The sequence below is a fragment of the Amblyomma maculatum genome, chromosome 6 (genome assembly GCF_055883805.1).
Source record: "Amblyomma maculatum isolate TAMU_Amacu chromosome 6, ASM5588380v1, whole genome shotgun sequence".
Lineage (NCBI taxonomy): Eukaryota > Metazoa > Arthropoda > Arachnida > Ixodida > Ixodidae > Amblyomma > Amblyomma maculatum.
In genome coordinates this window covers 121227036-121251642 of record NC_139349.1, presented here as the reverse complement: position 1 = coordinate 121251642, position 24607 = coordinate 121227036, and the positions used below count along the sequence as shown (strand labels likewise).

The window sequence follows — 24607 nt, the reverse complement described above, 5'->3', positions numbered from 1 at the left end:
GGGCTAGTTCGGAAAGCGCCCGTAGCGAGGCGAAGGCCGAGGTGGTGCACAGGATCGAGCAATTTTAGCGCAGAGGATGATGCTGACCCATAAACCATCGAGCAATAGCCAATGCGTGATAGAACTACACTATCAGAAGGTTCAGAAGGCAGTCGCGGTCTGTGCCCCATGACTGGTGAGAGAGAATTTTTAGCAAATTCATTGCTTTCAGACACTTAAGTCGCAACTGTTTTATGTGGGGAATGAAGGACAGTTTTTCGTCAACAACTACGCCAAGAAATTTATGTTCTTTTTTAAAGGCAAGGCCCTGACCATTCAGTGTAATGTTGAGGTCAGGCCTGATGCCACGCTGCTTAGAGAAAAGTACACAAACACTCTTTCCAGAGTTAAATTTAAACCCATTGTCATCAGCCCACCTGGACAATTTGTTTACACCTAGCTGAATATGTCGTTCACAGATGACCAAGTTGCAAGATTTGAAGCTTATCTGGACGTCATCAACATATACAGAACAATAAATAGTTTTTGGCAGCACGCTTTTTAAAGAGTTCATTTTGACTACGAAAAGTGTGCAACTGAGAACACCACCTTGAGGGACACCATTTTCCTGAATGTACTGCTTTGAATATGCATTGCCAACACGAACTTTGAAGGTCCGTTCAGACAAGTAACTTCGAATTGTGTTCAACATGTTTCCTGTGATGCCAAGAGAGAAGAGGTCGCGGATGATACCATAGCGCCAAGTGGTATCATATGCTTTTTCAAGATCGAAAAAGACAGATAAACAATGTTGTTTATGTACAAAAGCATCCCTTGCATAAGACTCAAAGGCAATGAGCTGATCAGCTGTTGATCGCCCAGCTCTAAAACCAGCTTGGTTTTGATGAAGAAGACCATTGTATTCAAGGAAATGAAGAAGGCGACGATTTACCATTTTCTCAAAAAGCTTGCATAGACAGCTGGTTAGTGCGATAGGCCGATAACTAGCAGCAAGTGTGGGTTCTTTTCCGGGTTTTAATATTGGGATGATGACCGCTTCCTTCCATGCTCTAGGAAAGCGTCCTGTGGCCCATATTTTATTATACAGGCAAAGTAGGGTTTCAAGCGTGCCCGTATGCAGGTGTTTGAGCATTCCATATGTGACCCTGTCAGGACCTGGTGCTGTGTTCCCACATGTGCCAAGTGCAATCTTCAGCTCCTGCATGGTGAAAGGGCTACTGCACCCTCCTGTGCACGGTCTTTTATCACATATAGGCTTCCTCTCCTCAGTTACCTTGTGCCGCAAAAAAGAATCTGTATAGTGCGCTGAGCTGATTACATATTCGAAGTGTTGCCCTAGTGTGTCTGCTTGGTGTTCAAGAGAGTCACCACTAGTGCTGACAAGGGGTGTTGGGAGAGTGTTATTTCCTTTGAGTGCTCTTATTCTGTTGTATACTTTGTGATAATCAGAATAAGAGTTCACAGAAGAAAGGAATGATGACCAGCTTTCTCGCTTGGAGATGCGTCGAACACGTTTGCCATTTGCCTTTGCGCGCTTAAATTCTATTAGGTTTTCAGCCGTGGGGTATCGGCGTAACTTCGACCATGCCTTGTTTTGTGTTTCACGGGCAGTTTTACATTCTGCATTCCACCACGGCCTTCGTTTGTTTCGTGGCTTACTTGATGTTTGTGGAATGTGTTTTTCTGCAGCATCTATAATGTGCAGCGTGATCAAGAGTTGAGATTCGTCAACGCCTAAGCCAGTAACTGATGAACAGGGCAGAGCAGAGTGTTCCCTGAACATCTCCCAGTTGGACACATATTCTTTAAATTTCCTGGGACTAGATGCATTTACATTTTTATTGCCTGTGTACTTCACAGAGATGGGAAAATGGTCGCTTCCATATAGATTGTCAATAACAACCCACTCTGTAGCTGCCAAGAGCATCGGAGAGCCAATGGCTAAGTCAATGGCTGTGTACGTATTATGAGCTGAGCTGTAGTATGTTGGCTGTTTTGAGTTGAGTAAACATGATCCTGAGGACAACAAGAACTTTTCAATTAGTGCACCTCGAAAGTCCGTTCTTGTACATCCCCATAATGGGTGGTGGGCATTAAAGTCTCCGACCAGCAGCCATGGTTCTGGGAGTTGGTCAATCAGCTTTTCAAAATTTTTGTTGCATAGACTATGATCTGGCAGAATATACAGCGAACATACCGTTGTTATTTTACCGAATATTAAGGCTTGTATTGCCACTGCCTCTAAGTCTGTGTCAATCGAGATGTTTCGACAAGCAATTGACTTTTGTGTTATAATGGCAACGCCACCGGAGGGGTGAGTACTGCCTTGCCTATCTTTCCTGAATATACGATACTGCTTGAGAAAACTTGTGTCTGTTGGTTTCAGATGCGTTTCTTGCAGACAAACTATGTTTGGTTGGTGTTCGGCGAGGATTTCATATACGTCATCCAGATTTTTTAGGAGTCCTCGACAGTTCCAATAAATGATACTCTCGGTAGCCATTTTGGTAGGTGTGGAAGGAATATAGAGTAGGGTTAGGACTCGCCGCCCTTATCAGGGGGCTTAACTGGTGTATGTTTTTTTTTATTTGAGACGGTCCAGCAGGCCCCGCCTCTCATTGGCGGACTCCCTAGGCGCCGCTGACGCTGCGGAGTCCGTGCTCACCTCCATCGCCTCTGGTGAAGGCATGGAGGCAGGAGGTTTTTCAAGAGGAACAAAGTCCCTCTCAGATGTCTTTGGTGTCCCGGACGTCTGGGGGAAAGTGACATCCGGGATTGCAAAGACTGGTGCAGCCGGTGGCTGCTTAGTGAGGAGCCGTGGTGGGAGCACGTCAGCAGCATTGCACTGCGTGCCCACCGTTACTAGACGCGGTCTGGCCCCTCTGCGGGCTGCGTTAGCATAGGGAGCGGAGGAAAGCATTCTGTGCTTTTTTCGGGCCTCTCCGTATGTTATCTTCTCAGTTATCTGTATATTGATTACTTCTTTTTCGGCCTGAAAGGCTGCACAGGACCGTGAGTATGCAGGGTGGGTGCCTTCACAGTTCACACATTTGTAGTCAGTTGCACTGCATTTATCGGTTGCATGGTCATGCGCGCTGCATTTTGCACAGGTAAGGCGTCCTCGACATGTCTGGCTACCATGCCCGTACCGCTGACACTTGAAGCACCTGCGGGGGCTTGGTATGTACGGGCTAACTTTGCATCGGATAAATTCCACATTGACAAATTCAGGAAGTGTGCTCTGGTTGAAGGTGAGAACAATATGTTTCGTTTTTATTTCTTCGTTCTTTCGCCTGATTGTTATTCTTCGTACTGCTGTTACACCTTGGTTCTGTAGGCCCTCAAGGAGATCTGATTCTGTTTCGTTTAGGAGGTCTCGCTTAGAGACAACTCCCTGGCAGCTGTTAATACTGCGGTGCGGTGATACCTGAACGTCAAGGTGAGCAAACGTTTTTGTTATGAGAAGGTTGTCAGATTGACTTTTGTCTGATGCCTCTATTAGCAGGTCACCAGATCCTAGTTTTTTCGCTTTGTAGTTTGCCCCAATGATGGCCTTCAGAGAGTTGGCAATCAGAAAGACTGACAGTTCATTTACTGGTTGAGATTCAGTTACAGAGTGCAAGACAAGAAATTTTGGAAAGTTCTCAGTTGGTGTACTGATTTTTTGCGTCACTTCGGTGCGACTCCTTTTCGGGGGTCGATCAGGTTTTTTTAAAGGTAGTTTTTCCATGCAGTATGGATTGTTTTAAGGGGTCCTAATATATGTCGCCTCTGGTTCACCCTTATACGCAGAGGAAGGTCCCGGAGCCCCTCGCCTGGTGGACAGGCGAGGAGCCCATCGGCCGAGGCTTGACCATGGCCTCGACCGCCACCGTTCAAGGTTTCTTCCCTTCACCTCTCAACCTATCGCCACGGTACGGATTACAGCTTCGGTATGGGGGCTCAGGGTCCGTGGTGGCACCAAGCACCAACACCTAGTTTACACAAGGTGCCCTTGCGGGGGACGCGGCGGAGTATCGAGGGAACACCAACGCATACGCGGCGGTGGTTGTCGGGGCATCGACGGGTGCAACGAAGACCGCGGTGAGCGTCCGGACTCGAGAAGCGCACCGGGCGGAGGAGGTGGCCATCGCCTTGGCCGTTTCCGACCCCGGATGCACTACAGTGTTGTGTGACTCTAGAACGGCAGTGAAGAACTACGCCAAGGGTAGGGTATGTAGTGAGGCCGCGCGCATACTGCGCAAGGCCGAAGACATCGGACGCAAAAGTCCTGTGGTGATCAAGTGGTTTCCGGCCCACATGGGCAATGACGTGTCGGAACGCGGAAACGTGAACCACAACGAGACGGCCAACTCGGCCGCGCGAGGACTAACCAACCGCGCGGCTGCAAGCACGGCCGACTCGGAGTCTTGGTCGCGGCGCAGTGCCAAGGAAAAGATGACCACCTTTAACGAAATAGTGAAATGGTACAGACTGAACAGACAGACTATGCCGCCACCTCACCCGGGGCTTACCCGGAAGGAGGCAGTGTTATACAGACAGTTACAGACGGGGTCCCTGCTCACCCCGGTGCTAGCTAAGCACGTGTCCGAGTGTGCACGCGAGCGACATGTGTAGACTGCACGAAGGAGAGAGCCACCGCGGCTCGCATCCTTTGGGACTGTAGCGTAAATCCGCGCGAAGCCAGCGAGAAGACGACGATCCCGCCGCAGCTAGAGGCTGCAACGAGGAGCTCTGATCAAGAGACACAACTCAAGGCCATCCAGCAGGTCTCGGCAGCTCTAGAGAGGCAGCGACCGAGCGAAACCGAGGAGAGGGGGGGGGGCAGCCCCCCAAGAAGGGGGCGGCGGCCCTCTCGAACCCGCGGAAGTAGCGAGGGACGTAACAAGACCTCAAGGAGCACAACGCACGAGACTGACGTAGTGGCCGCGTCACGGTAAAAGCTTGTCCTCCCTGCTTGGAGGGAGCCTAACCGATTCTGCAGGCATTTTTAATAGAAGTTGTTCTCTCTCCCTACAACTATTTATTTTTAGCGACAAAACACGTACATATATACAAAAGGCATTCTTGTCAAATCACAAACACATCATTCATGCGTGTGATCACGCACGTTATCATTTCGACCACAACTCCGCATCTGCACAGCTATCATATCTAGCTCCTCTTTTGTGAGAGCCACAGAAGATGTACTAACGCACGTATCTTTTTCTGCTGACTCGATTAAGAAGGCTTCTACGATTTCTTTTTCAATTCTTTCTTTTTGTTTACCTAAATTTCAGTCCTATGGAATAATGGTTTGCAGCCAGTTTCGCATCGTAAGCAAGAGCCACAGAAGATGTACTAACGCACGTATCTTTTTCTGCTGACTCGATTAAGAAGGCTTCTACGATTTCTTTTTCAATTCTTTCTTTTTGTTTACCTAAATTTCAGTCCTATGGAATAATGGTTTGCAGCCAGTTCCGCATCGTAAGCAATGTTGCGCAAGATTTCCAGGGTGGCTGATTTTCCCACAGTCATTATGATGTTCCAGGAGCCTCTTATTAACACATCTTCCCATTTGTCCGATGTATTGTTTTCCGCACGAAATCGGGATCTTGTAAATGATTTCATCCTGACAAGGTATGAACCTTTTTTGATGTGCAATTTCACATTCCTTCCTCTTGCCACGCTTGTCATGTTCATTTACTGCATTACAGAGGCTTATCAACTTCTTTGGCGCCCTAAATATCACCTTCACATTATGTTTGGTTGCTACCTTCTTTAATCCATGTGATACTTTGTGTATATGCGGAATTACAACACATCGCTCTCTGTTGCCCTCTTCTCTCTGCACCTGCGCTTTCTTCGTTATGTTGTTCAGCAGCTTTTCTGCCACAGAAGAAATGACACTATCTGGAAAACCACTGGCTTTCAGCCGGGTTATTTGCATGCCGATGCTTTCTGTCATTTTGTGATCGCAGGACTTCTTAATGATCTGCAACATGCACGAGTGGGCAACGCTCCTTTTAACAAGCTTGGACTGGCTCGAATCGAATCTCATGAGGCTTTTTCGTTTTTGGTGTGATACCACCAGCATGTGTGCATGGGGGTCTCCTGTATTTGTAGATCGAGGAACCTTACCATCCCTTTATCAGGTACTTCATAGGTAAAGTCAAGCCCATTGAACTTGCCCTTGAAAAGCGCGACCATCATATCCGCGTCAACCGTACCAGATCTTTCTGTACTAAAACAAAGCAAAAAATCGTCTACGCATCGAAAGCATGCTACAACATCCCGGCTATCCAGTTCAGGTCTTAGGCTGCGGTCTCCCCTTGCCATGTAAAGGGAGACCGCTGTCGATAAAAATAAATAGTTGTAAGTTGCCGCTTCATTCGTGTGTCGTCTTCCATTTGTCTCTGGATATCAAGTAGCGCAGTATTCCACAGACTGCTGATTCCTGCTTCGTCGCTTGAGTCGCAGACGAGCGGGTTGGGATTAAAATGCCCGGCAATATTAGTAACATCCACGCTATTGGGCGAAACAACGTCGCAGTACTAATTATGCTACGCTGAAGCGCTGCTCGACGACGATATTTTTTTGCACGTGCGACAGCAAGCAGACGAAAAACGCGACCCGAATGCGTCATCAGATTTTGTGTTTACGCGACCATCAACCTTGCCAGTAGGGGGCGCTCGCGTGGCGTTTTCGTATTCGTTTTCGTGAAGCTAGATCAGGGTGCCTTAGAACACGCAGCTACAAAAAGAAGTTTAACAATGGAGATGACGCATGTGCTGTATGTGGAAACTCCAGTGAAACAATTGACCATATTATACTCGAATGCAATATGGTATCCATCCGGAAGTTGATGCAGGCGCAATCACTGTTCCTGAAGCTCTGGTGTTTAGAGATAACAGTGGCCGGGTGAATAAACCGGCAGTGGAAACTAGCAAAAAACGGCTGGAAGATTGGTGGCTTAAAAGCAGAGAAGTGACATAATGTTAGTAATGTAGGAGCAAAATTTAATAAATAGAATGATGGTTTAGTTAACAATTCTAAATCAATAATTAAGATATATGGAGAAAAATGAGCCTGATAGCTACTGCTACCACCCCGTTTCAAAGGGGACGCTCCTATAATCCATCCATCCATCCATCCATCCATCCATCCATCCATCCATCCATCCATCCATCCATCCACCCGTATCTTTGACGTCATCGCGCGCTCGTGTCCGGAGAGATCGAAACCGAAACTAGCCCTGATAAATGCACTGATAATAAATTAATTGAGCTGTGCTGGGGCTTTTTGGGTCGCAGTCCCTCTGTTTTGGACCACTGTGGATCGATTAAAGCAAAAATACCGATACAGAAAATGTACGTGTCTATACTCCTTTAAGGAAGCCCTAAATCTGGACTCAAACAACGTCACGCTGAAGGCAATGCCCCGGCTGACAAAGGTGCATCTGGAACCTAACAACTTTGAGAAAATGAGAGTGTCGTATGCTTTTCAGCTGTTCAGCTCTGACATTTTAAGAGGCCTGCACATCTACAAGCCACAGCTTGAACAACGCTGCGGTGACATTGCAGCAACACAGAAGTTTTTCCGGTCTGTATTCTTAATCGTATTATTTTGATATTTTGGAAATTACTATTACTGTTTATTTGCTGCTTGGTTGCATCATTATTGTAATAAGTCTCTATATTAAGTGACATGAGCTAAGAAAGCTGCTGTAATGAAGCCACCAAAATTAATTTTAATCATTTGAAGACCTTTAAAATACACTCATGCTGCACAGGACACATACTTTTTCTAATTTTATTTTTAGATGCAGCTGCCACGCTCATGGTTTGACACATTAGTATCATTATTTTTTCAGTGCTCAGATATTTTCACATTTTTGGCTGCAATTGTGTGCCTTTTTTCATGACTAATACTGCCAATTAAATAAAGTTAAAGTAATCTATTTTTTTTTATAGGGGGATGAAGTTATTGATCTCTATGACCTCACGCTTCCCAGCAGAGGCCTTGAAACCTAATTCACCTGCAGTGCAAGAGCTCATAAATTTCTTTGACTTTTTGAATGAGTGGTAGGCTCACGCAAAAAAAGAGATGTCCTTGAGCGATTCTACAGCTGAAAGCCTGAGGGTCACATCACAAGTACTCAGGCTCTCTTGAAATATGTGCCCTTGAAGCTTGGCTACTCATACTTAATGACCTCACGTCTGAGCCAAGCCAAGCTTGAGAGCACGTTTGGAATTGTAAGACAGTCATCAGGCTGTAATGCCCACCCAAGCCCACAGCAATTTCTGATAACTATAAACTGTCTAAACTATTACAATTTAGCAAAGAGCATAAGTGGGTCACATGTGCCTGAAGATGTGATATGCTCACTTCTGTCTGTTAAAGACCAAGCAGCAGGTTGCCAAAAGTAGCAGCAGGTTGTAGACATGCTCATCAGCATGGGTGATCTTGATGGAGCACAAGCCGTGTAGAGTTCCTAGTTTTTCTTTGTTAGGTTAGTCTCACTGTACAGCGATGCACCACGGAGCGATGCTAGCAAGGTCGCGCCACGATTCTCCTTTACTGCGCGTTACTCGTTCGGGCGGCAGGGCCGCGCACGCAGGAGCCTCAAAAGAACGACACACACACTTTCGGTAGCGGTTACGAGACTAGGTTTATTTTACAAGAGTCTCACAGCACTGGAGAGGAGAGAAACATGAAAGGAGGAAAGGGGGAGAGGGAGAGAGCTTTCTGCTGTGGCTTCGGCATGCTGGTCTTCGCGGGGCAGGAGCGGGCCATCTGCAGCTTCGGGCTCGGGTTTCGCTTGCTCCTTCGAAGTGCGGACCAATTCCTGGAAGCAGTTTGTGTTCTCGTTTCTTCTTCCTGCGCTCTTCTGGTGCCCCCCTATGTGCAGCGCGGCGCTTTCGACGCGTGTATCCTCCATTTTCTACATCCTCCCCCCAGCTTCAGCTCATTTCTGTTCTGAGCGTGGGACATCCTCGCCTTGGAGTTCGAGAGGAAAAAGGGCCTGCACTAGTCTCCGAAGCACCCTCTTGTTTGGGAGCGCAATTGTGCAGGCGCGTACATTGCCGTCCCTCCCTGGGAAGGTCTCCTTGACTCGAGCCATCGGCCACATCTGGCGGGGCGTCCATTCGTCGCCTAAAAAGCACAATATCGTCTTCCGTAACACTTCGCTGCCGCGTGGGTTTGGTCCAGTGCGCAGACCTCAGCTCTAGAAAGTATTCGCGCCTCCATCGTCTCCAGAATGAATCAACGAGCGTGACGCGGTACTTCCATCTTCCTCGCAGTATTTCACGCGTTGACTCCGCAGAAGTGGCTGCAGCTGTGGGTGGCAAAGCTGTAAGCCGATGCCCGACAAGGAAATGGGCTGGTGTTAGGGGTGCTGGCTCCCCCGCATCCGAGTGGACGTACTTAGGGGACGGGAATTTACGACTACCTCGACCTCTGTTAGGACTGTGCGCAGGCCGTCAAAATCGAGACAGCTTCTTCCAAGGGTTTTGCGAAGACAGGCTTTCACAGTACGCACCATCCTTTCCTAAAAGCCGCCCCACCATGCCGCTCTCTCTACAATGAATTTCCATGATATTCCATTTTGTCCGATGTAGGTGAGGACTTCAGCTCCCCGCGCCGCTTGGAACATCTTTTCGAGGTCTTTTGATGCTCTCTTGAATGTTAGAGCGTTATCTGAATACATGACTTTGATCATTCCTCAGCGGGAGACAAATCGTCTGAATGCCATGAGAAATGAGTTTGAAGTGAGGTCGCCGACGAGTTCGAGATGGATTGCTCTGGTTACTGCGCACGTAAAGAGAGCCACATAGCCCTTGCGTGTCGTACCTCTGTCATTGAAAAATAAAGGGCCCGCAAAATCGACACCTGTGATCTGAAATGGGTCAGCCCTTGTGACACGGTCTGAGGGAAGAGGGGCCACAGGCTCTGCAGCAGGTCGGCAGCATTGTTTCTGACACTGAAGGCAGCGCTGGATTATGGATTTTACAGTCTGTCTTGCTCTAAGTACCCAGTAGCGCTCACGAAGGTGGCATAGCATGTCTCGCACTCCCGCATGAAGCAACCGTTTGTGCTCTCGCGTTATGAGCAACAGTGTGAACCGGTGTGCTGTGCTCTCCTCTTCCGCGCAATGTTGAAATCTGCCACCAACTCTAAGTATGCCGTCAGCGTCTAGAAAAGGGTTGAGAGCTAGAATGGGTGATTTCTTGTCCAGGGTAGCTGACGATTGAATGGCGCTTATTTCTTCAGACAAGCTTGTCCTTTGTGACACTCGAAGCCAGTACTTCTCGGCCTGTGCCAGCTCTGTCGCAGTTAACTCTCCTCCTTGTTTCTGGGAAGGGTTTCGAGAGCTATTCAGGAAGCGCTGTACCCATGCGGTTACCCGAATAACTCTGGTTAAGGAGCTGATATTCACAATATCCAACAGTGGCTCCGGTGCACTGCAGGTTACTGCATTGAGCACCTGCACAACCCTTTCTTCCTCTGCGCAAGAGCTGCAATCAGTGTTCCGTAGAAACGCGGGGTGCTCGTTGGTCGTCCTCAGCCATGCCGGCCCATTCCACCATGTTTCACTTTCAACAAAAGCGGAAGGCATAATGCCCCTTGTTAATAGATCTGCGGGGTTTGTCTTTCCAGGGCAATGCCTCCAAACCGCTGGATCAGTCAGACTGAATCTCTTGCACTCTGTTGGCAACGAAAGGTTTCCACCTTAAGGCACTGCTTTTTATCCAGCTCAGGGCCACGGTTGAGTCACTCCAGCAGTGAATCGAAATGGCTCTCATGTTCAGCTGCTGAAGAAGCGTTTTTGCCAACCTAGCTCCTATCAGGGCCCCCATTAGTTCCAACCGCGGCAATGACAGGCGCTTTAGCGGAGCCACCCTTGACTTCGCCATTAAAAGGGATACGGTGAAGCTCCCATCTTCGTTTTTTGTCCGGACGTAAGCGATGGCACCATAAGCTCTCGGACTGGCATCGCAGAAAATGTGAAGCTCAGGCTCGTCATGCTCTCCTTTCACGGCTAGTTTTCGAGGTACGGAGATGTGGCGAAGCTCAGGAAGCTGTTGGCACCAAATTTCCCATTTCTCAAGTACGTCTGAAGGCAGTTTCTCATCCCAGTGCGTACCTCGCTCCCAAAGGGTTTGAAACAAAACCTTCGCTGTGGTGGAAACTGGTGCAAGGAACCCAAAGGGGTCGAAAATACGCGCTGATGCTTGCAGCAAAGGTCTCTTCGTGTCTTGCCGTGAACTCAAAAATCTATTAGGGTGTTCATTTCAAACAAGAAGTCGTCTGTGTGAGGCCGCCATTCGACACCAAGAATTTGGTCATGCTGAGCTCCGGCAATTTGCCTCGTGATTTCTCACTCTCGAACATCGTCGAAAGTTGCGCCGAATTCGAGCGCCACTTGCGTAGGTGCATGCCAGCCTTGCGCATAATGAACTGCGATTCTTCGCAGATGTGTGCCGCCTCCTCCAAGGTGTCGGCGCCTGTTAACAAATCGTCGACATATAAGTCATTCTTGAGAATATTGGCTGTGCTGGGATAAAGGTCTTGCATTGACCCTATATGGTACCTCAGAGTTGCTGCCAGCAAAAAGGGGCTTGATGTTGCCCCGAATGGCACTCTAGTCATTCGGTACGCCTTAATAGGAGGCAGAGCTTCTGACTGTTTGGGGGCTCGCTCGTACCAAAGAAAGCGCAAAGCGTCACGGTCGCTCTCCATGAGCTGCACCTGGAGGAATGCCTTTTCGATATCGGACATGATAGCGATGCTGTGGGTTCGGAACCTGATTAGAATGTCTGCGAGGCTTGGATTCAAATTTGGTCCAGCAGAGAGCACATAATTTAACGAGAGCTCACCTATTGCGCTCGAAGAGGCATCGAAAACAATCCTCAGCTTAGTAGTCTCGCTAGTCGGTCTGACAACGCCTCGATGCGGGAGGTAATAAATAGGTCCCTTTAGGGACTCACCATTTTCGTTGACTTCCTCCGCATGCCCAGCAATCAGGTACTCTCTCAGCGCTTGATCGTAAGCTTGCATGTTGTCTTTGTTTTTCATCAGCTTTGTTGTTAATGACCGAAGCCTCTGAGTAGCGATGACCTTGTTGTCTGCTAAATCTGAGGCATTCTCCTTCCAGGGCAGGGCGACTTGATAACGGCCGTCTTTATAAGTAGTGCTTTCTTGAAAGTTTCGCAGAACACCGTCTTCCTTTCCTGTGACTTCTGTGTCCACTATTCCGAGATGCTCCAGTTCCCAAAATGATTTCAGCTGACTGGAGAGATCATCATCTTGCTCGGCGGTCACCAACACGCAACGCGCATGACTCCGGTCGTTGTGAGACAGGTCATCGCTACATTTTTGGTCAATGTGCCTTGCAGTGTCCACCCAAAGATGGTCTCCACGGCGACGAGCCTGCTAGTGACCCGCTTGACATCTCTTGTAGTGACATCCCAGTAGTGGTCAGCGCCAATCAGGAGACAGACTCCGGTGTCCTGTCGTAGTCGTCCGGGACCAGGTCAGTGAGTTGGAGCCCTTGGTCTGCAACCAGGCGAGTAGCGGCAGCGTCAGGGGGTGGCAGGAAGTCCCCAGAAATTTCTGGAACCTCGAGGACCTCGACTCGAATTACATGGTCGTTATGCCGGCTCCGTAGCCACACCTCGACTCTGTTGCATGTTGTTACATTTGGCTTGGTGGTCCCGAAGGTGTGAACAGCGAGACATTCTGCAACCACTCGAAGCTTGAGACGCTGAGAAACGCCTTGTTTTATGAACGTTCTCTGGCTGCCACCGTCGAGTAGAATCCTCACCAAGGCGCGCTTCTCTCCTGATTCTGCCCAGGCTTGTGCTGTCTGTAAAAGCACGCGAGGCGTACAGCCAGTCTGTGCACCCTGCAACGATTAATGCATGGTAGTCTGAGGAGGTGCAGAATTGTTTCCTTTGAGGGGTGCTGTCGACTTGCTAACTTCGCAGACGCCTGTCGCGTGCCGGGCAGAGCATTTCGCGCACTTGAGCCACTTGACTGTTCTGCACTCGACGGCACGATGGTTCTTTTTCGTGCATTTGAAGCACCGTCTCTCTTTGGCCATTATTTCTCTCTTGACGTCTGGTGAAACGGAGGCCACGCAGTCTGCTGTAACGTGGTCTTTTGCTCCACAAAATTAACATTGTGACTCGTGGTTTTTTACAAGAAAGATTGATGCAGTTGGCGGTCTTCCCTTTAGGCTTGACTCTCTCGGTTTAAGGTCCTTGTTCAGGGTGTGTCGGCTGCTGCACTGTGCTCGTTCTCTGCTTTCCACTTCCATTCTTAAGAAGTCGAGGAAATCTTGGAGCTCGTCTTGGGGAACGGTTGTAGTACTGGCTTTTCTTCGGTAATATTCAAGGCAAAGCTGATCTGGAATGCTTTTCCGAAGTACAGTCAGCAACAACATGCCGTACGTGCTCGATGTCACGCCCAGTGCCTTGAGGCTTCGGACCCCAGACTGTACCTCATCATAGAGGGTCCTGAGCCGTTCTGTGTCATGGAGGCTGTTCACCGGACGAACACCGAGCAAGCGAGACATGTGTTCCTCGATGATGACGTCCTCCTTGCCAAATCTTTCTGTCAGGGTCTTGATGGCAACGACATAGTTCTCATTGCTTAACGACAAACCCTCAATAGCCGCGGCAGCCTTCCCTGTAAGATAGCTTGTTAGGTACTGAAATTTATCGATTGGTGAAAGAGCTCCGTTCTCGTGAATAGTTGCCTCGAATTGGTTCCAAATCTCTGCCATGATCGCAAGTCCCCATTGAATTTGACGATTTCGAGCTTCGGCAATTTCGTTGTTGTCGAGGGAAGCTGGCTTGTGGTAACGTTGGCGTGGGCTAACTGCTGAGAATTAGGCTCGCAAGAGGCCCCCGTTACTGATGGAGTTGTCGATCGGTCTTCGCTTGAGACTTGATCTCGCAGAGCTCTTTTGATACGCGTTTTAGTAACGCTTATCTTCTCATTGTAGGCAGAGCTTGCGGACAACTCTGCGTCAAGTTCCTGAAGATCTATTTTCTTTTCAATGCTGTCGTTGACTGTTTTAACTCTTCTGACTGCTCGACAAGAAGGTCAAATTGTTCTTCCAGCTCACCGCTTTCGACTGCAGGCTGTTGTAGAAGGTTGGCGACTGCTGCGACAAACTGGTTGATGGCCTGTTGTAGTGCTGCTTGCTTCTTTTGAAGTCGCTCCATGTCGCCGTTGAGGACAGTTGACCAACACTTCCCGGGTTTTGGCACCAAAATGTAGAGTTTCTAGTTTTTCTTTGTTAGGTTAGTCTCACTGTACAGCGATGCTAGCAAGGTCGCGCCACGATTCTCCTTTACTGCGCGTTACTCGTTCGGGCGGCAGGGCCGCGCACGCAGGAGCCTCAAAAGAACGACACACACACGTTCGGTAACGGTTACGAGACTAGGTTTATTTTACAAGAGTTCGGACAGCACTGGAGAGGAACATGAAAGGAGGAAAGGGGGAGAGGGAGAGAGCTTTCTGCTGTGGCTTCGGCATGCTGGTCTTCGCGGGGCAGGAGCGAGCCATCTGCAGCTTCGGCTCGGGTTTCGCTTGCGCGTTCGAAGTGCGGGCCAATTCCTGGAAGCCGTTTGTGTTCTCGTTCCTTCCTCCTGCGCTCTTCTGGTGCCCCCCTATGTGCAGCGCAGCGTTTTCGACACGTGTATTCTCCATTTTCTACAAGCCGCGCTTAAGACCAAAGGAACTGTCACACAGCACTCCTATAATACCCAAAGAAACGACTCTAGGCTCACACACTACATTGCAGGCTATGTGGCTCGGAAATGTATTTTGAAGACAAAAATGCCATGTGTGTATGGACCAGCTACTCTTGCCTGCTCCCGAGGGCAAGAGCTTAAATGCTTCCACTTTCACAAGTGCATGTGATTTTGGTGGCCTCCTCTACCCTTCTGTGAACCTTTTCAAGTTTATTAGCCAACTTGAGGACGTTTTCACAGGGTGCTTCAGCACTGCAGAACTACAGCATAACAGCATTATGGATGTGTTGGCCCTTGTGAGCAAAAGAGGTCTGAATCGCATTGGATGCAATCTGCACTCCAAGGAGCTATCTTTAAGTCTCACTGGATTTTATCTAGTGACGAGAATGCATTTTTTTCGTCAAGGGCATTAACAAGTCTCGTGACTACGCACGCAGGAAATCACAGCAGCACTTGAAATTGAGCCGTGTTTAAAAAGCCTGCACAGAAAAATTCTGTGGGTGAACTGTGTGGCCGCACACTATTTGTCAATAAATGTATTCCGTTGCTTCCTGCCTATTTGCGTTTTAGGTCATAGCTCTTTAAGAACGGGTAGCGGTGCACGAACTTCGTCTACACTATTGGCGCCACCGTAATCTACGTGAAATGGTTATTGGATACGTGCATCGGAGGCGCACTACATTTAGATGGTAAGTACAGTCGTGAGCAAAAGTGGAGAGACCGCCGCTTCGGCGGCGGGAGCAGTTACGGGGCCGCCCCACGGCGCTGCTATTCGCCTCGAGATCGAGCAGAGTCGCCACCTAGCGTCTGAATGCCGAAACCCCTCGAGTGTGGATGGCCTCTCGCGTCGTCTGCTCTGTTGTCATTGCCCGTGCGTGTGTGTCGTGTTGCCACGGTTGATTTCGCGCCATGGAAAACGAAGAGGACGAGTTTTGGGACGGTTAGTAGAACTTTTATGTTTTATCTAATGTCTACCAAGGTAGGCATAACAGTGAAGGGAGATGACATTGCATTCAATAGAAAATAAAGCCATTGTTTTCGGAGTAGCAGAGCCATGTACGACGACTGGCTGCTGCCACTGTGGCGCGCACCTCGTAATTGTTTTTGCTTGCCCCTTTTTAGTGCCGCTGCCATTCAAGACTATTATGGACCATATCGGAGATGGTGCTAAATGCCTTATTGAAGGGGATGAAGTCGTGACAGCTGGACACATCATAGAATGCAGTGTCGTCGCTTCTACATGCAGATCCTCCGGACCGGTGCATGTGATTGCATTTGTTTTAAAATCATCTGCGCTCAACAAAGACCCGTACCGTGTTGACCTGAAGATGGCGAGCGAGTCAGAAATTGCAGAACTGAACTGCACGTGTCCTGCCGGGTAAAATGACATTTGTATGTTTGTGAACCACGCGAGAGCTGCGTGTAAAAAATACTGCAGACGAGAACAAAGAGCAGATGACTAGAATTTGCTCTTAGTTTCTCGTCCGTGTCCACTTTTCGCTCGCTGTTCGCATGAAAGTGTATTGATCATAACTGTATAAGCATGCACGTGCCATATATTTTCTTTCCTGCTTTCTCGTTACTCCGCGTTGGGCCATCGCGCGGTGGGCCATCGAGCTCAATAAGGTTATGTTTGCAGCATTGAGTAAAAAAAAAAACAAATGACAATTTTAAAGTCAACCTTTAAATTAAAGCTTAGCTCATAAAAATATAACCTAGCAACCATTTTGCATAAATGCTTGTACATGCTTGTACACTTATGTTTTATGTGCTCATAATTGTATGGCATGCTAACATTTTCGCTGAAACAAAAGGTGACTCCATAAAACTGATGCAGTTTTAATGGTAGTGACATATGCATGATTTGCACAACTTTACCATGCATAAAAGTGCAATTTTTTTTTTTTTCAGTGCATCACATAGGTGCAAGCACTGCATTGCTGTACTTATGCACATTAACAGGACGAAGCGACTGCCCCTGCTCTCATCAACTGATCTGCCACAGTCATGGGGACAGAATGCCAAATATACAGTCAAGATGAAATATGCACCAACACGCTCCATTGACCTCCCTTGCTGTCCTGTGGTGTGTGTTGTTAGCCATTCAGTTTAAGCATATCTTTCTGGTGTAATGCACGTGTTTCTTTTTTCTCCCCATTTGTGATTAAAGTACTTTGATAACTGCATTTCTTCATTATAATTCATCCTCATTTAATGTAGTCTTACAGTGTAAAAATCTCATATTTTGCACTTTGTTTCTAGTGCTCAATAAAGCCTCTTATCTAGTTCCAGAAACCACAGGTCCCTTTACCTCAGGATGGTGCACTCAAAAGACTCATCAGTGACCTTCCGTATGTTTGCACTGCAGAAATGCATATCATCAAAAAAGCAAGACCAGGTAAGCTAATGGGCATAACTTTATTTCTAAGCTCAGATACATGCAATATGAGATGCATTTGCTTTTAAAATACAAAGGAAAGAAGCAGTACTATGCTAAAGCCAAGTAAAAGCAAAGCAGTAGCTACTGCCCAAAAAAAGATATATTACAAGCAAGAGCTATTGAAGTCAGCACAAACTTTTGTATGACCGAAGTCATGTACTGCAGATACACAGGAAAGAAAAGGAGTGTTAAAGCAACGGTGTTAAATTCATGCCTACTCAACTAATTCGCATCTTCACCTTTTCTTTTTATTAGTTTTGAAATGTGTGCATGCAGGTTATCAAATTCATGTGATTTTCACTCAGGTTTCAAAAGTCAATAAATACTCAGGCAATGAATTGTAAAGGTTTGTTTTATTATACCTTTGGCGGTACAATAACTTGAGCTGATACATACAGAGCACAGAGTAAGGGCCACCTCAGAAAATTTCAGATCTTATCATTAAAAAAAAAAAAAAAACTTTATTCAAGAGAGCTCTACAAATGCAAATCATTGGCCAATGCAGTGGCCATTGCACAACTCTCAGTAGGTTTGAAATGTAAATGATTTCATGGCATGGTTGAGATATTTATACTCTCAGATAATAGGTCAGTGAAAATGACTTTGTTCTTCTGCAGGCATCAGCATTCCCCATCAAGACAGCACAAGAGAGGCTCAACAAGTGCTGATACCGAAGCCCTTGAGCTTGCTTGAAATGATGAAAAGGACGGAAGCAGTAGACTTCGACTCTTTTATTACCGAAGCATGTGAATGTTTTAATGAAAATAAGATAAGTGATATAGAGCAGCACACTTCAGAACAATCAGCTAATGCAGAATGACACAGCTACCGCAGAGGTATTGCCACCAGTACTGTTTGCCATTCATTTATAACGAAGGCCAAAAAACTCGATTCTGAGCCATTGCCCCACAATCTGGGTGGCTTGTACAAGGCAGTACTACAACAAAGTAATTTTCAGAGTAAGGCTATGAAAGAAGGCACGGAGAAAGAAAATGAGGCAAGAATAATGTATATAGCACTAATGGCAGCCGACGGGCACAGTGTATCTGTTAAACAGACTGGATTCGTCATCATGAAAAACTTTCCTGTGATGGGGTGCTCTCCAGATGGTATAATTAAGTTTGATTGTTTGTGTTGCTCTGCAAAAGAAGCACTTTTAGAGATCAAATGTCCACAAAAGGTGGCCAATTCCTTCAGCAAAGATAACCCCAAACCCACATATATGACCCAAATACAAGTGCAAATGGGTATTCTTGGTATTCCGAGATGCGATTTTTTTGTTTACCAATCCCCAGAAATGTGGAAACTGTGTTCCGTAAAATTTGATCAGGAGTACTTTGAGAACTGCCGTAGGGCTGTCTATGTAATTTACAAGGACTACCTATTCAATGCTCAACGTGCAGATTGATGCTATTGTGTTAATTTTTTGCGCCAGAATCTTTTCCCAGTTTGTAAAAGATGTTAGACCAACTAGCTCGGAAACATGCTTTATTAATGCTATTGTGTTGTAATAAACATGGCAGATGTCAGCCTTCCACTACAGAAGATCATGCGATTTATGCACATCTGCATCTCTTACTGTCACATAGTTTTGGAACAGTGTGTCACATTTTATTGTCAGAGGTGCCTTGGAGACACAAGGTAATACATATATAGATATATATACAGATATATATGGATATACATGAAATACATACATGGATCAGAAATCTAATCATCTTAGTGATGTCCACTCCATGACAAGGACCACTGCCACTAGCCTTTAATTAGCCCTGTTCTGCTAGTTGCTGCTACGTTATGACTTTTTTCATGACTGCATCTGTTTACCTGACTATGCTGCCCATTCCTTAAGTACTGTTTTCCCGTAACAAACTATCATTTATCCTCTTAGATACTTGCTCTTCCAGGCTGTCATCTTTTTAGCATTACCCTAATCATTTCCTTTATCATAGCTCAATCTGATTTCAGTCCTTTTCATCGGCCTTGTAGTTTGTATTACAAGTCAGTAGTAACAAGACACAAGTCATGCCTCATTAATATGGGCCCTGTCATTTTGAACAACTTGAATTATAGACAGTTATTCTGAAGGCAAGACCTTTTCAATGCTTTTATGCCTCATTAATATGTAAACTTGAACAAACAATGGAGAAGAGAGAAATGCACAGGGACAATTGGGGCCCATGCATTTTTGTTCCTTTAATGGATGTTGAACTATCTGAATTTTGAGTATAGGCCTGTTTAAGAATATAACTGTAAATGTGAAAATGAATAAGTGATTAGTGCTCTTTTTTTTGTGATGTCATGCTTTAGAGTGTGAAGTGGCTCAATCAGCCAATCCACCTTTACATTTTTGTACAGGAATAGCTGTGAGGAAAACTTTCTGAAGATTGTTCAATCTAGGAAGCCAAATTCAGTCTCCTTCAGCTGAGACTGTGTGTCGATACCATGCATGTGAACCCTTGCAGAAATTTTCATTTACCACAATACGCCATAAAGCTATGATAGGCCACTAGACACATGAAGTTGCACCGCATTACTTCAGTCATATCGGGTGTACGGGGTAATTTTCTTGTAGTTTCAAAACCCAACTAACTTCAACTTTGCTGGCCAACCCTATATGCACACAACCTGACTAATCTAAATGTATTTTGTAAAGAAGATTTTTCCTTCACAATTCATTATTATGGACGACTTGCTTCACGGGAAGTTTTGCTTGGTTACCAAACTGCCAATATTAATGAGGCATGACTACATTACATTTGAGAGACACCATAAAAGTGCTGTTCATAATATAAGAGTGCCTATGAAATGCTCTCTATGTCCTGCAGCAAATACAATACTCATCACCTCATCCTAAGCAGAATTTGGCAAGAATTTCTGCTCACTCAGAATAGGCCTCGACAAATTTACAACTGCCGCAAGCAAAAGAACAATCTCATCGAATACAGGGAGAAGCTGGAGAGGAAACTTTTGCAATATTTTGAACGCTTTTAAACGCTGAATTACTCTTTCTACATGTACACGAGCTCGAGCTATTGCTTGATTGCGATGAGCCTCACATTCTTCCAACTGCTTCCTCTGTTTTAAGAAAGGAGGCCTGTCCATTGTCACCTTTGCCTAATTGCAAAGATTTTCAATCAAGAATCCCTTGTCGACCATCACATGATCTATATATGGCATGCACATGTTCAAAACATCGGAACGAGCAGTCAGCTGGGTATCAGAGCTGCGGCCTCCATATGCATGGCCAACAATGCTTATCAAGCCACTAGGAGCACACCCTACAAGAATTTTCAGCGTGTAGCCCTTTTTGTAATGGCTATACATCAATAGCCGAGAAGTAAGGTCGCCAGGTCTTTCAATGGGCACTTCTGTGCAGTCAAGAATGACTCTAGTGTTCTTGTACTGCTTGAAATACACTGTGAGATTTTCCATTACCGATTCTTTTGAAGGAAAAAAGACTGCTTCAGCGAGTGCTCGTGAAAGAATACACACGGCATTTCTTATAATACCTGCAACAGTTGTTCTGTGGATGGAAAACAAAACAGACAGGAAGCTAAAGTTGACATTGTGACACAACTTGGTAAGCACCATCAACACTGTGTCCTCGTCACTCAGTGCAAACCCTCTTGGTATGCAGAGCTTGCGGAGAGCTGAAAATTCAGCGATAATATTCCTCAAGAGCTGCCTGCAGCCTAGCCTTGTCAATATACAAATTTTCTCCTCATCCTGTATGAGCTCGAATGATAGCAGGGGCTTCTGTCGACCACGTTCAAAAGGTGGAGTGGCCTGTACACAGGCATCTCTGCCTCAGTGGTATGCATGCAGGCTGGAAGACTTAAACTGTTGCAAAATGCTATCTGGGGGCACTGTAAAGAAAGACATCTAATATATTTAACATTGTCACAATAAAGGCACTTGGTACTTTCAGGTATAACAGAGCTCCGGATGCTACCAGCATCATGTCAGCCAACAAGAATGTTTAGGCACTAGTGCACCATCTCGCAAAACAACAGTTCTAGCAAACTAAGTAAAGCATTAATTGGGAATATGTCATGCTCTATTGTGCTCTCACTGCAGAATGCCTACAAGAAACATGAAACATCATGAAAAATGAGCTTATTGAGGTCAAAATGCATTTGATTTAGAAATGGCCATTCTGTTTTAAAAAAAGTAACATATGAGGATAAGTAACCTAGTGAGGCATGTAACAGGTAATAAAACAATCAAAATAGCAGCAACATAATATTTTAATGACTGTGCTATTTGGATATTTACCTTGCAGACTATCTGACATCTATAGTACAGCTTGTAGCAAAGAAAGGCTCAAAAATTTCCAAAAGCTTTCAAGTTCTTTAGTGAATATTTGCCACGAAAACAGCACCCAGCTGAATGACTTTCTGGCTCTCAACCAAAGCAGCAGTTGTTTTCTTCACTCTGTTAAAGCAGCTTTTAATAATAAAAAATCAAGATAAACCCCTTCCTAAGGATGAAAACTCTTTCAAACATGCCTGTTAGTAACATGTAAGTTGAAATATGACTTATGAATATTCATCCAAGAGCCTTAGTGAACCTAACAGCTCAAATTTGATTACTTAAAACATACCTTCCATCACCGCCTCTTCAAAGGCGTCATCCAAGGGCCCTTCATGAAAGCACACATCGGCTGTACGAAGAACAAAATTTTATTACAAAGCACTTTCAACTGCACAACTGCATGCAGCAGAAAGTAACAAATATATCAATGGCATAGCAGTTTGTCATGCAAGTTTATGATCTGCATGCCGATGTCAGTCTACTCGTTCAAGGCCTACAAATTATATTAAAAACATACCTTCAATCACTGCCTCCACACTGTTAGTATTGGAACAGCCTTCACCAACACATATGTTGCCTGCAGCGACCAGAATTTGGTTAGTGACCATTCAATTATTCAACATATCGAAGTTTCTCTTGTTTTGAATTTCCCTTAAAAGTTATTTTCAGTGACATACTTCAAAACAAAAGCCAGTCACTGAGTTAGCAGTTTCACACACTGCACAAAACTGATGCGGTACCTGCGCTAGGGCATTTAATTTGGGCAAGTTCATACATCAACACAGGATGGCAAAGAATTTGATGGCACAAAAGACTGGTGTCGTGTTCTTCCTTGCCCCGTAAGTTGTGGTTTTCCTCTTCTTAAATACGTCTTCAAGTAATAATTGCATGCATCCTTAATCTGCTAGACAGATTATTTCAGTTGACATTGCAGTATACCTTGGTCTGCTGTCCCCTCGGAAGCTTCGACAAAGTGGCCATCATTCACACCAGAACTACCTGCACAGTGCGAGTACATTTCACATAACAGTGGCCCCATTCTTTAGTAAATCAAAATTACCCAAAGTGAGTGTCTTGAAGGAAAGAGTACTGTGGTAGTAATATTTTCATGATGTGATCTTGCTTACCTACACCGCTGGTCGTCATATATTCCTGTAGTTCCAGCTGATTTTGGTGAACCGTTCTGCTCGCTGTAAAAATCGATTAATATTGAGAGAGATAAAATAGTTTAGCAGCATTTAGAATCAAACATATACCTGGTGGCTTGCGAGGCAGTTTTGGGGCGTCGAATCGCCTTTGTGGCAAATTCTGGGAAGGCACAGCATTCTTCTTCAATATTCTTCGGCGGTACGCTTCAAAACAAGAATAAGCATCACGACATGATTTGGGTTGAACTCCAAAGCAATTCACAAGATGCAACCTAACTGTATTAAATAAACTGTAGGTTTTAACATGCTGAAGCGACACACGAGCTATGAGGTAAATGTAGGACTTCGGGCACAAGATGCTGCTCCTCTGGGAGTTTGCACGCGAGGCAGCAATTGACTTACAAATACGATCTCATCGTACTTACCCCCCTTCCGAGAATAAGACTTCGTGCCAGCTTCAGTTAATAAATATTGCACAACTTAGTTTAGGCCACCCGAAGCTCTTTAAGTGCCCCGATATCGTACAGCACATGGGCGTTTCTGTATTTTCGCCTCAATCAAAATACGGCAGCCACGGCCGGGATCGAACCCGTCACGTATTGCGAAGGCTAAATCCACTGCGGAAATGAACATTATCATTGCTTTTAGGTGCTCCGTAAACCCTTCATTATACGAAGCGTTTTGTAAAATCAATACCAAGTTGATGACAGCGCCGACGAAGTCGCGACTGCTACAGGAATGCAAATAGCAACAGCGTCGCTTCATGGAAAAAGCGCACAGCAGCTTCAGGCGCATAGGAGGCGTAAAGACCATAATATGACGGCACACAACGAAAGAAAGCAAAAAAAAAAAGAGAGAGAAAAACATGAGCCTATTCTTCGTTAAGGTGTGCAAGTCATCAGGTACGATAGTGTAAACAGCGTTACAGCGTCATGTGGCACGTAGACAGACTTGCGTCGTGACTGTAACATAGGTCGACACTAGGCGCCTTGTACACCTCCACGGTAATAAATCATTCCCGCACAAATAAAAACGATGGGCAATCCCAAAACACTCACCTTCGGTATTCGGTTTCAGAAGCTTGAAGTCCTCTTCAGTGAAATGTTTGCTGCACACCATTGCGTACCGGGAAGGAGCCTTTCCATTTTTAAGCTTTACCATCCATTGTTTGCGAAGCGCCTGATCCTCTGGATAATAATGAAAGCTTATGTCTGGTTCAGTACAATATGTAGAACACTGCGGTACCGAACAATACCGCACCATGGCGATCTGGCGTACTTCACGATGCCTTTTTTTACGACCGACCGCAGCACACAACAAAGCCGCGTTGGCGGCCCGTCGTCTGCTTATCCACACAACTGCCACGACGCTGTCGCCACCTATAGGTCGATCTCGCGGCGAATCTCGGCGCGCTTAAAGCCCCTCTATGGCGCGCTCGCTCGCTGCGAGTGCCCCGAGCGACGACAAACTTCCCCCTCGCTCTCGCGCGGGTGCTTATCACGACTGATAAATTCCTAGTGCAGATTTCGGCTACTCTGAACAGTCTCGTCGAAGAGTAGTGTGAAAAGTGTATAGTTCCCGAAGGGAAAATAGTGGCAGCTGCTCCCACTGTCGGCGCGCTTCGGCGGTAATGCCGTCGGTGGCTTGCCTGCCTAATCAGTCAGCGGCTGGCACGCTACAAGAAAAAAAAAATGCACGGGAAACTTTGCTCGAGCCTTGAGAAGCCACTTTTCAGGCGTGATTTTTTTCTTCAATCTGTCAATAGCCGTGTATATATGCTGGCCAACTTCTGGAAATAAAATCAGTTGTCAGTCAGCGCTGTGTTTGTGTCCTTCTGATCTTCGTCCTCGTCCTTCGCGCTGTTATTCCAAAATGTATAACCAACTAGCCGGCACCTCAACGCTTAATAGCCGTGAGAATGCCAAATTGGGATCGCGGGAAAAACACAGAAAAGA

The 24607-nt window shown here is 46.1% G+C and overlaps 2 long non-coding RNA genes and 1 pseudogene across 2 annotated transcripts; 1 reads left to right on the top strand and 2 right to left on the bottom strand.

Annotated features, from left to right (window-relative positions):
- Positions 1-16662: 16662 nt before the first annotated feature.
- LOC146186679 (uncharacterized) lies at positions 16663-17936 on the top strand. The gene is made up of 3 exons (XR_014707872.1): positions 16663-16833; positions 17034-17145; positions 17805-17936. It is a non-coding gene; the product is annotated as an uncharacterized LOC146186679 (long non-coding RNA).
- A 1923-nt stretch (positions 17937-19859) lies between these two features.
- LOC146186678 (uncharacterized) lies at positions 19860-20799 on the bottom strand (annotated as a pseudogene).
- Positions 20800-22628: 1829 nt separating this feature from the next.
- On the bottom strand, positions 22629-24372 carry LOC146186677 (uncharacterized). Its single transcript, XR_014707871.1, has 3 exons — positions 23711-24372; positions 22761-22856; positions 22629-22694 (listed from the first exon to the last, which is right to left on the bottom strand). It is a non-coding gene; the product is annotated as an uncharacterized LOC146186677 (long non-coding RNA).
- Positions 24373-24607: the final 235 nt, after the last annotated feature.